Below are 16,482 nucleotides of genomic sequence, written 5' to 3'. Positions count from 1 at the left end.
GACTACCAGGTTTCTAATAGACTTCAGAGAGCTAAAACAGAAGCAGGGAGACCTTAGGAACCAAATGCAATAAAATAGGGCAAAAAAAAAAAAAAAAAAAGGTGGTGTCTACGTACATGCTTTAACAAAGGGCAACAGGATTTAGGTTTTGAACATGTCAAGTTTGTAGAGTACATTCAAATAGAGAAGAGTAAACAATTAAATATATAGTTTTTCAGTTGAGGAGAGAGGTCCCAGGAGGAAATGTACCATTTTAAGATGCAAAAAAATACAGCCTAAGTGTAGGCTTGAAAGTATTATCTAGTAGAGAGGTAAGAATTCATGATGTAGGACCAAAAAAATTAATGTACTTGAAAAAATTACTGAGGCCTTAGAGTAGGAGAGAGGGGATGAGATCTAGTGAGTTAGGGGAAAAGTTAGGTTTAGATCAAAGCAAAGATGTTAGATCTCTAATAAAAGGAAAAATGTGAGAACATACGGGCACAGAAGCAAGTAGCAGGGTGCTTGTGGTGGTGGAAATATATGCAAGTTACCTTTGATTGTATCTAATATTCACAGTGATATTAGAAGCCAGCTCTTCATCCATAACTGGTGATGGAGAAAGGATTGTTCCAGGTTTGAAGATAAAGGAGAAATTTCTATGTGGGAGAATAAATTGCAAAAGATATAAGCTTTTTAAGAAACACAGAGAAGTAACTTGAGATTAACTGTACAGAATTCTTAGAATGGGAGACGAATAAAATGCTCATCTTCTATTTTTACTCTCCTAACAGAAAAAAAACCACATTACTATCTCAGTGAAGTATGCTATTGCAGTTTTATTGACTAGCTTGAGTACTTCAGAGGATATATATTCCAGTATAGAAGGTCCACACAGATTTACTTACTTACAGCTTATGATATAATAAATTCCTTCGTGCAAGGATCATTAGGACTTTTGAAAGTTTTAGGACCTTGACAGATAAAAGTCTAGGCCATAGAAACAAAAGACTTCTTCCAGGAGATAAGGACAGTTTTGAAAATAAAAAGTGTATATTTTCTTTTGCAGCAAAGGTAAAAAAAAAATGTGTGGTTCAAAAATTTCCTGTAACCTACAAAATATTTATGAAGTAAGCATTATTTTGTTGATAATAATGTGTTATCCCATTCACAAGTCAATAATTTTTATGGGAAGATTTAAGCTACAGGTCCTTAACTATGATTTTTGACTATTTCATATGGGCTCTTGTAGTATACACAGAAGAGAGCAGGCAAAGTTTCCTTGGTTAATTTTGGCCCTTCTGCAGACCAACTTTTGTTGAGTTCCTGCACTCTCATATCCTTAAAGTAATTAAAGTTCTTGAACACTTAACGCGGTAGTCTATAAAGTTATGATTGTAAACATTTGATTTTGCTTCAACTTTACACAGATTTATCTGTTGCACAAAGTGAAACATATTTACATTGTGATAGTAGTTCCACTGAAGTGCAAACTTGGAGTGAAATTTATATTGATGAAGTAATATCCCTTTATCAAAATATTGCAGCAGAAATCTTAGTAGGGAACTTAAAATTAATAGGTATATAATGGTTTAAGATTATCAGAAGATTTCAATCTTCTCTGTCATCAATCATTGAATATCAAGATAGTTTAATAAGGGAGAAGATGAACAATGTCTTTGATCTGGAATCTAAATTCTCCACAAGTACATATAACAGTAATCAAGTGGTGTCCCTCTGATAATTAATTTTACATTTCTGTGACATTGGCTGATAATAGGACAAAATATTTTCTCTCATTTACATCTACTTTTGTGGTTTATATGTCCTTTACATATAAAGTCAACATTAATAATATATGAAATATATTACTTAAGTTTTATTTAGTAGTAGCAAAATTTGGTTATGATTCATGTGTATTCTGCTATCACAGTTTCTTTCTAATCAAAGGCATCCATTTGCAAAGTGACTGATGACGTTTATCAGTACAGTTCATTACAGTGAAACAATGAAGCTAACTGTTCTCAAGAGTGAATTAACCTTTGACCTTGGCCTGATTAACAGTTATTAACCAACTTTGTCAAATAATTGCATATTACCTAGCTCTCTAAACCATTGTTAAACTTATCAAATCATTATATTTCAAAATCAGTTTTACTGAATCTTCTTTAAACAATAAAAGAAACCCTTAACTGTAATTTTCTGAATTTGCTCCTCTTACTTTTGCATAACTAAGCTTTGAATTTCTTGACTCTTGTGTTATTGTTTTATTATGAATTTTAATAAAAAGAAATTTAGAAAATGGAAATAAATTGTAATGTAGCTTTTACTGACTTTGTAATATTCAGATTTAAATTATCACATTGTGCTTTCTTTCTTTTGTGTGTGTGTATGTTAAAATCATTTTATTGATCCTCTAAAGGTATCCCATAAAATTTATGTTTTTTAATTTGATTTTTTTATTGAAGTATAGTTGATTTACAGTGTTGTGCTAATTTCTGCTGTACAGCAAAGTGACTCAGTTATACACATATAGACATTCTTTTTTAATATTCTTTTCCATTATGATTTATCCCAGGAGACTAGATATAATTCCCTGTGCTATACATGTTGTTTATCCGTTCTAAATGTAATAGTTTGCATCTACCAACCCCAAACTCCCAGTCTATCCATCTCCCTCCTCTCCACCCCCTTGGCAACCACCAGTCTGTTCTCTATGCCTGTGAGTCTGTTTTTGTTTTGTAGATAGGTTCATTTGTGCCATATTTTAGATTCCATATATAAGTGATATATGGTATTTATCTTTCTCTTTCTGGCCTACTTCACTTAGTATGATAATCTCTAGTTGCATCTATATTGCTGCAAATGGCATTATTTCGTTCTTTTTTAGGGCTGAGTAGTATTCCATTGTATATACATACCACATCTTCTTTATCCATTCATCTGTTGACTGACATTTAGGTTGTTTCCATGTCTTGGCTACTGTGAATGGTGCTGCTATGAACATAGGGGTGCATGTATCTTTTTGAATTATAGTTTTGTCCAGGTATATACACAGGAGTGGGATTGCCGCATCACATGGTAACTCTATTTTTAGTTTTCTGAGGAACCTCCATACTGTTTTCCCATTTTGTGCTCTCTTTCTGCTTCTTTTCTGAGGTGTTTGAATAGCTGATACATATATATGAATGATTCATACATATTCATATACACATGTATGTGTGTGTCCACATGCATGTGTGAGTAAAGCTCCGTCCAAAATAAATACCTGAATTCTGGAAAAAATCAGAATAATTTAGGGTAAATAGAATTTGATGGAGTTCTGTAGTTGCCTCAGTCATATTCAGGTTAGGAAGCAATATAGCATGGTAGAATAGTACTGTATGCTTTCAAATTGTAGATCAAATTGTGAGACTCACTGGATGTGTGACTTCAGACATGTTAACTTACATCTCTGAGCTCAGCTTGTTCAGGTATAATGCAAGATTTTAAGTATAATAATATAGTTGCTATGACCCACATGTTCTAGGCAGTTGATTTTCCCACACTGTTCCTCTAAACCTAAAGCACTGAAATACAGATTTTCTGCATTCCAGAAGTCTACTTTTTCATCCTCTGACAACATGTTTTGTCATGCTTGCCTTGTAGGAAGATAGAAAAATAGGGAGAGTCAGGGTCCCCCAGAGAATGCATAAACAGACCATATCAAACCAGGTGCCCTGGCTCCAGTATGCTTCTCTGGGGACAGCAGGAGGGATTGGAAACCCAAAAGCTTTCTTCTCTTGCTATGCCTGTGAAGCCTACTTTTTTAACCCACACTGTGTGATATGGTAGAATTTGTTCTGAGGGCTGTTGAATGAGATATGGTAACTCAGAAAGGAACCACTCTGAATGCTAAGTACCCAACACAGTGCCTAGGACACCATAAGTGCTTTCTCACTGACATCTCCTCTCTACCTTTTGAATAAATGCAGAGCTTACAGTATATAATTTAAAGCTAAGTTTGTTTTGTTTTTGCAGAAAATGCACAAAATAAGTTTCTATTAATTTGAGACATGCAAGCTGCCTTGTTTTCTTCTAAAAATAGAAACATTTTCTATTGGTAATAAAAGACAAATGAATTTTTTTTCACATAAGGAATGTAAAGTAAACATCTAGAACATGACAATGTCATTGTCCCATACATGTTTAGGCTCTGTTGCTAGAAGACAGTCGAAGTCATAAAGTATAACACTATTTTCAGCAACCATAAGAGGGAAGGACTGCTAGTTGCTTATCCCATTTCCTTTTCCCTCTTCTCCCCTGGTACAGAGCCCTGATTTCATTGCAGGTGACAATGTACTCAGCTAAAATACTACCTTTTCTAGCTTTCTTTGAAGATAATGGTGACCGTGAGATGAAAGAGCTAAGTGAAAGTCATTGAATGAGGCTCCCAGGAGAATTCTCTTTCTATTTGTCCTTTCTTCTTCCTCTTTTTACTACTGTCTAGAATGTGTTCTTGATGTCTAAGCTTCACCAGTCATCTTTTGAACTCAAACACAGAGGCAATGTTAAGTAAGGAGCAGCATTTAAAATAAAAGGAATTTCTGTGCAGTCCCTGGATTACCCACCTCTATCTTTCTTTTAGCTGAAAAATAAAATCCTATATTATTTGAGCTACTATAATGAGGTCTCAATTAATAGTTTAACACAATTTCTAGCTGATATTCCATATATATATTTATGCATAAAAAACATATTCTCTTTTTTCCCCATGAGTTTAGATACATATACAAATGGAATTATATTTTAAACCACTTTTGTTGTTTGCTTACTCCATACTGATATATTGAGATTCATTTAGTTCCTTAATTTCTACCACTTTGTGAGATTCTTTTGAACATATAAACAGCAATTTATCTATCTGCTTTGTTGTTGATGAAGATTTGGGTTGTGTCCAGATTTATTTTTATTACAAATGATGTTTCTAGGAGTAATCTTGCATATATCTACCAGATTATTTACAAAATATTTTTTATAGTATATACTATTATTGGAATTCTTAGATCATTATATACATGCATTTCAAATTACATTTAGTAAAGAAAAATTGTTTTTACATACTTTATTTAAACTATGGCTAGCAGGGAAAGAAGATCACTTTTTCATTAACATTTAGTATTATTTTAGTTTTTTCGTTTTTGCCAGCCTAGTGGATATGAAAATTTATCTTGTTATTTTTCATGCCTCAGTTTCTAATGAGATAGAGTATTTTTATTATATTTTTTGCAATATTGTGCTTCTATGAAATGACATTTTATATCATTTTTCATTTTCCTATTAACTACTATTTTTATTACTTTATATCAAGTATTTTATATTAAAAATATAAATTTTATGTCAGTTAGGAATTGTAAATATATCTCTGTGGCATTCATACTTACTATTTTCAATATTATGTAGTTGAATATATCAACCTTCTTTATGGTTTGTGGTTTTATTTTATGTCTTGTTTAGAAAGTATCTTGTAACTACAATTAAGTAGTGTTAAATCTATAATCAACTAGAAATTAAACTTATGTAAAGTGTCAAGAAGAGATCAAATTTCTATCTGTAAGCATATGGGTAATCAATTTTCCCAGCACTGTATCTTTGCACTCTAACTTCTCCCCAATGATCTGAAATGCCACCTATTTCATTAATTATGTTTTCAGAGAATTTTGGTCATTTTTTTGGATCTGTAGTCTATTTATTCATTTAATTTTTAATCACTGCACAAGAGCAGTTAAATACTACAGTTTCATAATTAGCATAAGCAATAATGGCAAATTTCCCTTCTTTGTTCCCTCCAAAATATCTTGGCTATTTTTGACTGTTGGCTCTTCATATAAGTTGTAGAATCAACTTGTCAAATTTCATGAAAATCTTATTTATGAGTTTGGAATTGCATTAAATCTATAGATGGATTGGGGAAATATTAACGTTTTTATGTTGGTATATTTTCCTTTAAAAATATAGTGTCACTTCATTTATTTAGATCTATTTAAAATATATTTCAAAACACTTTTGAGATTTTCTTTATAAGATCATGAACATTTTTTTTTTTTTTAAACATCTTTATTGAAGTATAATTGCTTTACAATGGTGTGCTAGCTTCTGCTTTACAACAAAGTGAATCAGTTACATATATACATATGTTGCCATATCTCTTCCCTCTTGCATCTCCCTCCCTCCCACCCTCCCTATCCCACCCCTCTAGGTGGTCACAAAGCACCGAGCTGATCTCCCTGTGCTATGCGGCTGCTTCCCACTAGTTATCTATTTTACATTTGGTAGTGTATATATGTCCATGACACTCTCTCACCCTGTCACATCTCACCCCTCCCCCTCCCCATATCCTCAAGTCCATTCTCTAGTAGGTCTGTGTCTTTATTCCCATCTTGCCACTAGGTTCTTCATGACCTCTTTTTTTTTTTTTTTTCCCTTAGATTCCATATATATGTGTTAGCATACTGTATTTGTTTTTCTCTTTCTGACTTACTTCACTCTGTATGACAGACTCTAACTCCATCCACCTCATTACAAACACCTCCATTTCATTTCTTTTTATGGCTGAGTAATATTCCATTGTATATATGTGCCACATCTTCTTTATCCATTCATCCGATGATGGACACCTAGGTTGCTTCCATGTCCTGGCTATTGTAAACAGAGCTGCAATGAATATTTTGGTACATGACTCTTTCTGAATTATGGTTTTCTCAGGGTATATGCCCAGTAGTGGGATTGCTGGGTCATATGGTAGTTCTATTTTTAGTTTTTTAAGGAACCTCCATACTGTTCTCCATAGTGGCTGTATCAATTTACATTCCCACCAACAGTGCAAGAGTGTTCCCTTTTCTCCACACCCTCTCCAGCATTTATTGTTTCTAGATTTTTTGATGATGGCCATTCTGACCGGTGTGAGATGATACCTCATTGTAGTTTTGATTTGCATTTCTCTAATGATTAATGATGTTGAGCATTCTTTCATGTGTCTGTTGGCAATCTGTATCTCTTCTTTGGAGAAATGTCTATTTAGGTCTTCTGCCCATTTTTGGATTGGGTTGTTTGTTTTTTTGTTATTGAGCTGCATGAGCTGCTTGTAAATCTTGGAGATTAATCCTTTGTCCGTTGCTTCATTTGCAAATATTTTCTCCCATTCTGAGGGTTGTCTTTTGGTCTTGTTTATGGTTTCCTTTGCTGTGCAAAAGCTTTGAAGTTTCATTAGGTCCCATTTGTTTATTTGTGTTTTTATTTCCATTTCTCTAGGAGCTGGGTCAAAAAGGATCTTGCTGTGACTTATGTCATACAGTGTTCTGCCTATGTTTTCCTCTAAGAGTTTGATAGTGTCTGGCCTTACACTTAGGTCTTTAATCCATTTTGAGTTTATTTTTGTGTATGGTGTTAGGGAGTGTTCTAATTTCATACTTTTACATGTACCTGTCCAATTTTCCCAGCACCACTTATTGAAGAGGCTGTCTTTTCTCCACTGTATATTCTTGCCTCCTTTATCAAAGATAAGGTGACCATATGTGCGTGGGCTTATCTCTGGGCTTTCTATCCTGTTCCATTGATCTATATTTCTGTTTTTGTGCCACTACCAAACTGTCTTGATTACTGTAGCTTTGTAATATAGTCTGAAGTCAGGGAGCCTGATTCCTCCAGCTCCATTTTTCGTTCTCAAGATTGCTTTGGCTATTCGGGGTCTTTTGTGTTTCCATACAAATTGTGAAATTTTTTGTTCTAGTTCTGTGAAAAATGCCAGTGGTAGTTTGATAGGGATTGCATTGAATCTGTAGATTGCTTTGGGTAGCAGAGTCATTTTCACAATGTTGATTCTTCCAATCCAAGAACATGGTATATCTCTCCATCTATTTGTATCACCTTTAATTTCTTTCATCAGTGTCCTATAATTTTCTGCATACAGGTCTTTTGTCTCCTTAGGTAGGTTTATTCCTAGGTATTTTATTCTTTTTGTTGCAATGGTAAACGGGAGTGTTTTCTTAAATTCACTTTCAGATTTTTCATCATTAGTATACAGGAATGCAAGAGATTTCTGTGCATTAATTTTGTATCCTGCTACTTTACCAAATTCATTGATTAGCTCTAGTAGTTTTCTGGTAGCATCTTTTGGATTCTCTATGTATAGTATCATGTCATCTGCAAACAGTGACAGCTTTACTTCTTCTTTTCCGATTTGGATTCCTTTTATTTCTTTTTCGTCTCTGATTGCTGTGGCTAACACTTCCAAAACTATGTTGAATAATAGTGGTGAGAGTGGGCAACCTTGTCTTGTTCTTGATCTTAGTGGAAATGGTTTCAGTTTTTCACCATTGAGGACAATGTTGGCTGTGGGTTTGTCATATACGGCCTTTATTATGTTGAGGAAAGTTCCCTCTATGCCTACTTTCTGCAGGACTTTTATCATAAATGGGTGTTGAATTTTGTCGAAAGCTTTCTCTGCATCTATTGAGATGATCATATGGTTTTTCTCCTTCAATTTGTTAATATGATGTATCACGTTGATTGATTTGCGTATATTGAAGAATCCTTGCATTCCTGGAATAAACCCCACTTGATCATGGTGTATGATCCTTTTAATGTGCTGTTGGATTCTGTTTGCTAGTATTTTGTTGAGGATTTTTGCATCTATGTTCATCAGTGATATTGGCCTGTAGTTTTCTTTCTTTGTGACATCTTTGCCTGGTTTTGGTATCAGGGTGATGGTGGCCTCGTAGAATGAGTTGGGGAGTGTTCCTCCCTCTGCAATATTTTGGAAGAGTTTGAGAAGGATAGGTGTTAGCTCTTCTCTAAATGTTTGATAGAATTCGCCTGTGAAGCCATCTGGTCCTGGGCTTTTGTGTGTTGGAAGATTTTTAATCACAGTTTCAATTCCAGTGCTTGTGATTGGTCTGTTCATATTTTCTATTTCTTCCTGGTTCAGTCTCGGCAGGTTGTGCATTTCTAAGAATCTGTCCATTTCTTCCAGGTTGTCCATTTTATTAGCATAGAGTTGCTTGTAGTAATCTCTTATGATCGTTTGTATTTCTGCAGTGTCAGTGGTTACTTCTCCTTTTTCATTTCTAATTCTATTAATTTGAGTCTTCTCCTTTTTTCTCTTGATGAGTCTGGCTAATGGTTTATCAATTTTGTTTATCTTCTCAAAGAACCAGCTTTTAGTTTCATTGATTTTTGCTATTGTTTCCTTCATTTCTTTTTCATTTATTTCTGATCTGATCTTTATGATTTCTTTCCTTCTGCTAGCTTTGGGGTTTTTTTGTTCTTCTTTCTCTAATTGCTTTAGGTGCAAGGTTAGGTTGTTTATTCGAGATGTTTCCTGTTTCTTGATGTAGGCTTGTATTGCTATAAACTTCCCTCTTAGAACTGCTTTTGCTGCATCCCATAGGTTTTGGATCGTCGTGTCTCCATTGTCATTTGTTTCTAGGTATTTTTTGATTTCCCCTTTGATTTCTTCAGTGATCACTTCGTTATTAAGTAGTGTATTGTGTAGCCTCCATGTGTTTGTATTTTTTACAGATCTTTTCCTGTAATTGATATCTAGTCTCATAGCGTTGTGGTCGGAAAAGATACTTGATACGATTTCAATTTTTTTAAATTTACCAAGGCTTGATTTGTGACCCAAGATATGATCTATCCTGGAGAATGTTCCATGAGCACTTGAGAAAAATGTGTATTCTGTTGTTTTTGGGTGGAATGTCCTATAAATATCAATTAAGTCCATCTTGTTTAATGTATCATTTAAAGCTTGTGTTTCCTTATTTATTTTCATTTTGGATGATCTGTCCATTGGTGAAAGTGGGGTGTTAAAGTCCCCTACTATGATTGTGTTACTGTCGATTTCCCCTTTTATGGCTGTTAGTATTTGCCTTATGTATTGAGGTGCTCCTATGTTGGGTGCATAAATATTTACAATTGTTATACCTTCCTCTTGGATCGATCCCTTGATCATTATATAGTGTCCGTCTTTGTCTCTTGTAATTGTCTTTATTTTAAAGTCTATTTTGTCTGATATGAGAATTGCTACTCCAGCTTTCTTTTGATTTCCATTTGCATGGAATATCTTTTTCCATCCCCTCACTTTCAGTCTGTATGTGTCTCTAGGTCTGAAGTGGGTCTCTTGTAGACAGCATATATATGGGTCTTGTTTTTGTATCCATTCAGCCAGTCTGTGTCTTTTGGTGGGAGCATTTAATCCATTTACATTTAAGGTAATTATCGATATGTATGTTCCTATTCCCATTTTCTTAAATGTTTTGGGTTTGTTATTGTAGGTGTTTTCCTTCTCTTGTGTTTCTTGCCTAGAGAAGTTCCTTTAGCATTTGTTGTAAAGCTGGTTTGGTGGTGCTGAACTCTCTCAGCTTTTGCTTGTCTGTAAAGGTTTTAATTTCTCCATCAAATCTGAATGAGATCCTTGCTGGGTAGAGTAATCTTGGTTGTAGGTTTTTCTCCTTCATCACTTTAAGTATATCCTGCCACTCCCTTCTGGCTTGCAGCGTTTCTGCTAAGATCAGCTGTTAACCTTATGGGGATGCCCTTGTGTGTTATCTGTTGTTTTTCCCTTGCTGCTTTTAATATGTTTTCTTTATATTTAATTTTGGATAGTTTGATTAATATGTGTCTTGGTGTGTTTCTCCTTGGATTTATCCTGTATGGGACTCTCTGTGCTTCCAGGACTTGATTAACTATTTCCTTTCCCATATTAGGGAAGTTTTCAACTATAATCTCTTCAAATATTTTCTCAGTCCCTTTCTTTTTCTCTTCTTCTTCTGGGACCCCTATAATTCGAATGTTGGTGCGTTTAATGTTGTCCCAGAGGTCTCTGAGACTGTCCTCAGTTCTTTTCATTCTTTTTTCTTTATTCTGGTCTGCAGTAGTTATTTCCACCATTTTATCTTCCAGGTCACTTATCCGTTCTTCTGCCTCAGTTATTCTGCTATTGATCCCATCTAGAGTATTTTTAATTTCATTTATTGTGCTTGTCATCGTTTCTTGGTTCCTCTTTAGTTCTTCTACGTCCTTGTTAAATGTTTCTTGCATTTTGTCTATTCTATTTCCAAGACTTTGGATCATCCTTACTATCATTATTCTGAATTCTTTTTCAGGTAGACTACCTATTTCCTCTTCATTTGTTAGGTCTGGTGTGTTTTGACCCTGCTCCTTCATCTGCTGTGTGTTTTTCTGTCTTCTCATTTTGCTTATCTTACTGTGTTTGGGGTCTCCTTTTCACAGGCTGCAGGTTCGTAGTTCCCGTTGTTTTTGGTATCTGTCCCCAGTGGCTAAGGTTGGTTCAGTGGGTTGTGTAGGTTTCCTGGTGGAGGGAACTAGTGCCTGTGTTCTGGTGGATGAGGCTGGATGTTGTCTTTCTGGTGGGTTCGTCCACGTCTGGTGGTGTGTTTTGGGGTGTCTGTGGCCTTATTATGATTTTAGGCAGCCTCTCTGTTAATGGATGGGGCTGTGTTCCTCTCTTGCTAGTTGTTTGGCATGGGGTGTCCAGCACTGTAGCTTGCTGGTCGTTGAGTGAAGCTGGGTCTTGATGTTGAGATGGAGATCTGTGAGAGATTTTCACCGTTTGGTATTACGTGGAGCTGGGAGGTCTCTTGTGGACCAGTGTCCTGAAGTTGGCTCTCCCACCTCAGAGACACAGCCCTGATGCCTGGCTGGAGCACCAAGAGCCTTTCATCCACACGGCTCAGAATAAAAGGGAGAAAAAATGGAAAGAAAGAAAAAAAGAGGATAAAATAAAATAAAATAAAGCAATTATAATAAAAAATAAGAAAAAAAATTATTAAGAGTAAATTTATTAAGAAAAAAAAATTTTTTTTTAATTTTTAAAAATAGATTTATTAATTTTTTATACTAAAAATAAGAAAAAAATTATTTAGAAAAAATTTATTAAGAAAAAAATTTTTTAATTTTTTAAAATAAAAAATATGAAAAAACTTATTAAAAATTTTTTTAAAAATAGAAAATAAGGAAAAAATTATTAAGAAAACATTTATTAGGGAAAGAAAAAATAAAATTTTTAAGCCAAAAAAAAAAAAAAAAACGGACGGACCTAACCCTAGGACTAACGGTGAGAGCAAAGCTATACAGACAAAATCTCACCCAGAAGCATACACATATACACTCACAAAAAAAAGGAAAAGGGGAAAAGTTAATATATCCTGCTCCCAAAGTCCATCTCCTAAATTTGGGATGATTCGTTGTCTATTCAGGTATTCAACAGATGCAGGCACATCAAGTTGTTTGTGGAGCTTTAATCCGCTGCTTCTGAGGCTGCTGGGAGAGATTTCCCTTTCTCTTCTTTGTTCGTACAGCTCCCGGGGTTCAGCTTTGGATTTGGACCCGCCTCTGCATGTAGGTCCCCTGAGGGCGTCTGTTCCCTGCCCAGACAGAACGAGGTTAAAGGAGCAGCTGATTCGGGGGCTCTGGCTCAGTCAGGCCGGGGGGAGGGAGCGGTACGGAGGAGGCGGGGCGAGCCTGCGGCGGCAGAAGCCGGCGTGACGTTGCAGCAGGCTGAGGCGCGCCGTGCGCTCTCCCGGGGAAGTTGTCCCCGGATTACGGGAGCCTGGCCATGGCGGGCTGCACAGGCTCCCGGGAGGGGCGGTGTGGAGAATGACCTGCGCTTGCCCACAGGCTGTTTGGTGGTGGCAGCAGCAGCCTTAGCGTCTCATGCCCGTCTCTGGGGTCCGCGCTGATAACCGCGGCTCGCGCCCGTCTCTGGAGTTCGTTTAAGTGGCGCTCTGAATCCCCTCTCCTTGCACGCCGCGAAACAAAGAGGCAAGAAAAAGTCTCCTGCCTCTTCGGCAGCTGCAGACTTTTTCTCGTGCACCCTCCTGGCTAGTTGTGGTGCGCTAGACCCTTCAGGCTGTGTTCACGCAGCCAACCCCAGTCCTCTCCCTGGGATCCGACCGAAGCCCGCGCCTCAGCTCCCAGCCCCCGCCCGCCCCGGCGGGTGAGCAGACAAGCCTCTCGGGCTGGTGAGTGCTGCTCGGCACCGAGCCTCTGTGCGGGAATCTCTCCGTTTTTCCCTCTGCGTCCCTGTTGCTGTGGGATCCGCGCTGATAGCCGCGGCTCGCGCCCGTCTCTGGAGCTCGTTTAGGCGGCGCTCTGAATCCCCTCTCCTTGCGCGCCGTGAAACAAAGAGGCAAGAAAAATTCTCTTGCCTCTTTGGCAGTTGCAGTCTTTTTCCCGGACTCCCTCCCGGCTAGCACCGAAGCCCGAGCCCCAGCTCCCAGGCCCCGCCCGCCCCGGCGGCTGAGCAGACAAGCCTCTCGGGCTGGTGAGTGCTGGTCGGCACCGCTCCTCTGTGCGGGAATCTCCGCTTTGCCCTCCGCACCAATGTGGCTGCGCTCTCCTCCGTGGCTCCGAAGCTTCCCCCCTCTGCTACCCGCAGTCTCTGCCCATGAAGGGGCTTCCTAGTGTGTGGAAACCTTTCCTCCTTCACAGCTCCCTCCCACTGGTGCAGGTCCCGTCCCTATTCTTTTGTCTCTGTTATTTCTTTTTTCTTTTGCCCTACCCAAGTACGTGGGGATTTTCTTGCCTTTTGGGAGGTCTGACGTCTTCTGCCAGCGTTCAGTGGGTGTTCTGTAGGAGCAGTTCCACGTGTAGATGTATTTCTCATGTATCTGTGGGGAGGAAGTTGATCTCCGCGTCTTACTCTTCCGCCATCTTGCCCCTCCCTCCCATGAACATATTTTATATTTATTTGAAGTATTTTAAATTTTTTGTTGCGTTTGTAAATGGTATTTTGCTTTTGATTTGTTTATTTGCTGGTACTTCAAACTACATATATGAAGCTGGTGCCCAAAACTGCAGTGTTAAATAGAAGAGCAGTGTCAGACATATTACTTGTTACTGACTAAAGTAATAGTTTTTAGTATTTTAATGCATTGAGTTAATGTCTGCTATAAATTTTTTGTAGTTATCCTTTCCAGATTAAGTTGCATTTTATTTCTAGTGTGCTATATATGTTAAAAAAATTGTTTGTGAATAATTTGTGTCAGAAATTTATATCTATGTTCAATACTAAGATTGGCCTATGATATTCTTTTCTTTTACATAGCATGTCAGGCTCTGTTTTCAAGGTTTCTCTAGCCTGATGAAATGAGTTGTGGAATTTCTTTTTATCTTTTTCTCATGGGAAAAAAAAATAGTTTGCTAGATTGGACTGTTCTTTGAATATTTGGTAAAGGTCAGATAAAAATTCCTGGGTAGGTTTTCTTTTTTTGATGATACATGTAACATTTACATTTCTAATATTCATTAGAATGACCCCATTAAATTTCATTTCTATAAAAAATGTGGGTCGAAATATAGTTTATTGTCATATCCATTTCTATTTTCGAGTTACCTTGATCTTCAGCTTTGGCATTGTTCACTATTCTGAGACCTGTGGTTCTGACCCTTATCCTCCTGTCTTTCCACCTGCTTGGAACAGCCTCCTGTGATATTTAATCCAAGCCTGCCTTTCTTACAAGTGCACCCATCCTTCAGATATTTTCTGGCTCTATTAAAAGTGACTCGCTCTATATAAGTTCTATGTAAACAAATACTTATTACTGTTTTGGGGAGATCTATTTTGGGAGACATTGTGAAAGATAACTTAAGACAGACTGTGATAAAAGAAAAGTAGAGACTATCCATTACATTGTAAAAATCTGGCTTTATTTTTGTATATAATATAACATATTTATTAATAATTTAATTGATGTGACTGACGATGGCTTATAGCATTATCATTTCCAGAAAATATATTTAAATTTTAACTGTCATCTTTAAGACTTGAGGGCTAGCATTTAGGCATTAAGTCAGGGGGAAATTACCTGGGAACTGAAAAGTCCTGGCAGTCCTCAAATGGCAACTTGTAGCAAGTTTTCTGATCTACATGTCAGAAAATTCCTACAGAGTCAACAAATTCGCTGGTGAAATCTATAACTTGAATTTCAATTTGAAACGTGTAAAACATGAAAGTGTTACTTTGTTTCATGGTTTAAGGTTTTAGGACCTGTTTTCACCATGCTGAATATAACTAGGTAATAAAGGAACTGTGAATGGTATTCAGGGAAGCCTTTATTGCTCATTTTGGCTTAAAGTTAACATGCTGACAAGTGTAAAACATCGCCATAGGTTTGTATCTACTGCACAAAATGTAATTCCCTTAGAGAAAGCAGTTTTATTTGCATGATGGCCATTTTAGTCATGATTCTATTTCCTGTTTTATGATGGAGGAGACTAAATTAACCAGGAAAGAGAGATACTGTAGTGATTAAAAGTACAAATTACAAGGTCATGCTATCTGGGTTGGAAACCTGGCTTCACAATACTGTGCAGCAAATTACCACACCTCATTCTGCCTCCGCTTCCTGATCTGCCAATTTGGAATTACTCATAGAGTCAACCTCATAGATACTGCTGTGTGAATAGTAACCCCGAGAACAGTTTTTAAATGTTGACATATGTTGTTCAAGTATTTTCTGCTTTTATTGTTATTTTAATTATGTGATTATTATTTCCATGCTGTTACTACTTTCACTGATACCAGAAGGATTATGTGTAAATCTGTATATATTTAAAGGATTGCAAGGTGATGAGCTACATACTAAAATTATTAGAGGATAAAATGTGTAAAATCGGTTTCATGCATACACTTAGATTTTCTCTGGTTTTTCTTAGTAGTTGAGAGCTCATGCTTTCAAGTCAGACTATCTGTGTTCCAGTTCCAGCTATTCCCCTTAAGAAATATATTCTAACATTACGATGGACATTTTATTTCAAACTTCATATCAATTTTTCTTAATTCATTCTTATCATCTAATATTGCTGAAGCATGTGAGGACAAATATATAAAATCAATATAAAACCTGGATCAAAAAGAAGTGATAATGACTAGATTAATGCAAAAGATGAATCCCTAAATTATGTTAACAGTAAACTGTTTATTACTATAGCTGAGAGTTAGTAGTATAAACCAGTGATGAGAATTTCTGAACTGTGGTTTCCAGAACTAACATTACATATTAGAATTCTGCAAATAAGCTAACAGAAAATCTGAGAGCAGCCATCATCGATTTTATATATTTTTAAGAGTTCTGGCAAATGATGCATCGATAAAGTAATCATTTCAAAAAATATATTGCCAAATATAACATTTTTTTTCTTTGTTAACTTGCCATTTGAAAAACAAAATGATTGAAAAATTTATGACTGAGTTTTTGTAATGTTAATCTTCACAGAAATTAACAATACTTGCCATATAAAACCATCACAATTATTTGTCTATGCAGGAATTCTATCGTTATAATATTTGTCCAGAAGCATGGAGAGTGAGCCATATTGTAACTGCGTTCTACTGTCAAACATCATCTGAGAAAATGGATTTTCTCTAATTTTCTTCAACTTTTATTTTCTGAAGATAATATTAATAGCTTTATTGAAGAGACTTAATTCAATAAATTTTAG

The sequence above is a fragment of the Eubalaena glacialis genome, chromosome 2 (assembly GCF_028564815.1).
Source record: "Eubalaena glacialis isolate mEubGla1 chromosome 2, mEubGla1.1.hap2.+ XY, whole genome shotgun sequence".
Classification (NCBI taxonomy): domain Eukaryota; kingdom Metazoa; phylum Chordata; class Mammalia; order Artiodactyla; family Balaenidae; genus Eubalaena; species Eubalaena glacialis.
The sequence above is the reverse complement of the archived record's forward strand: the minus strand, read 5'-3'. Positions refer to the sequence as shown.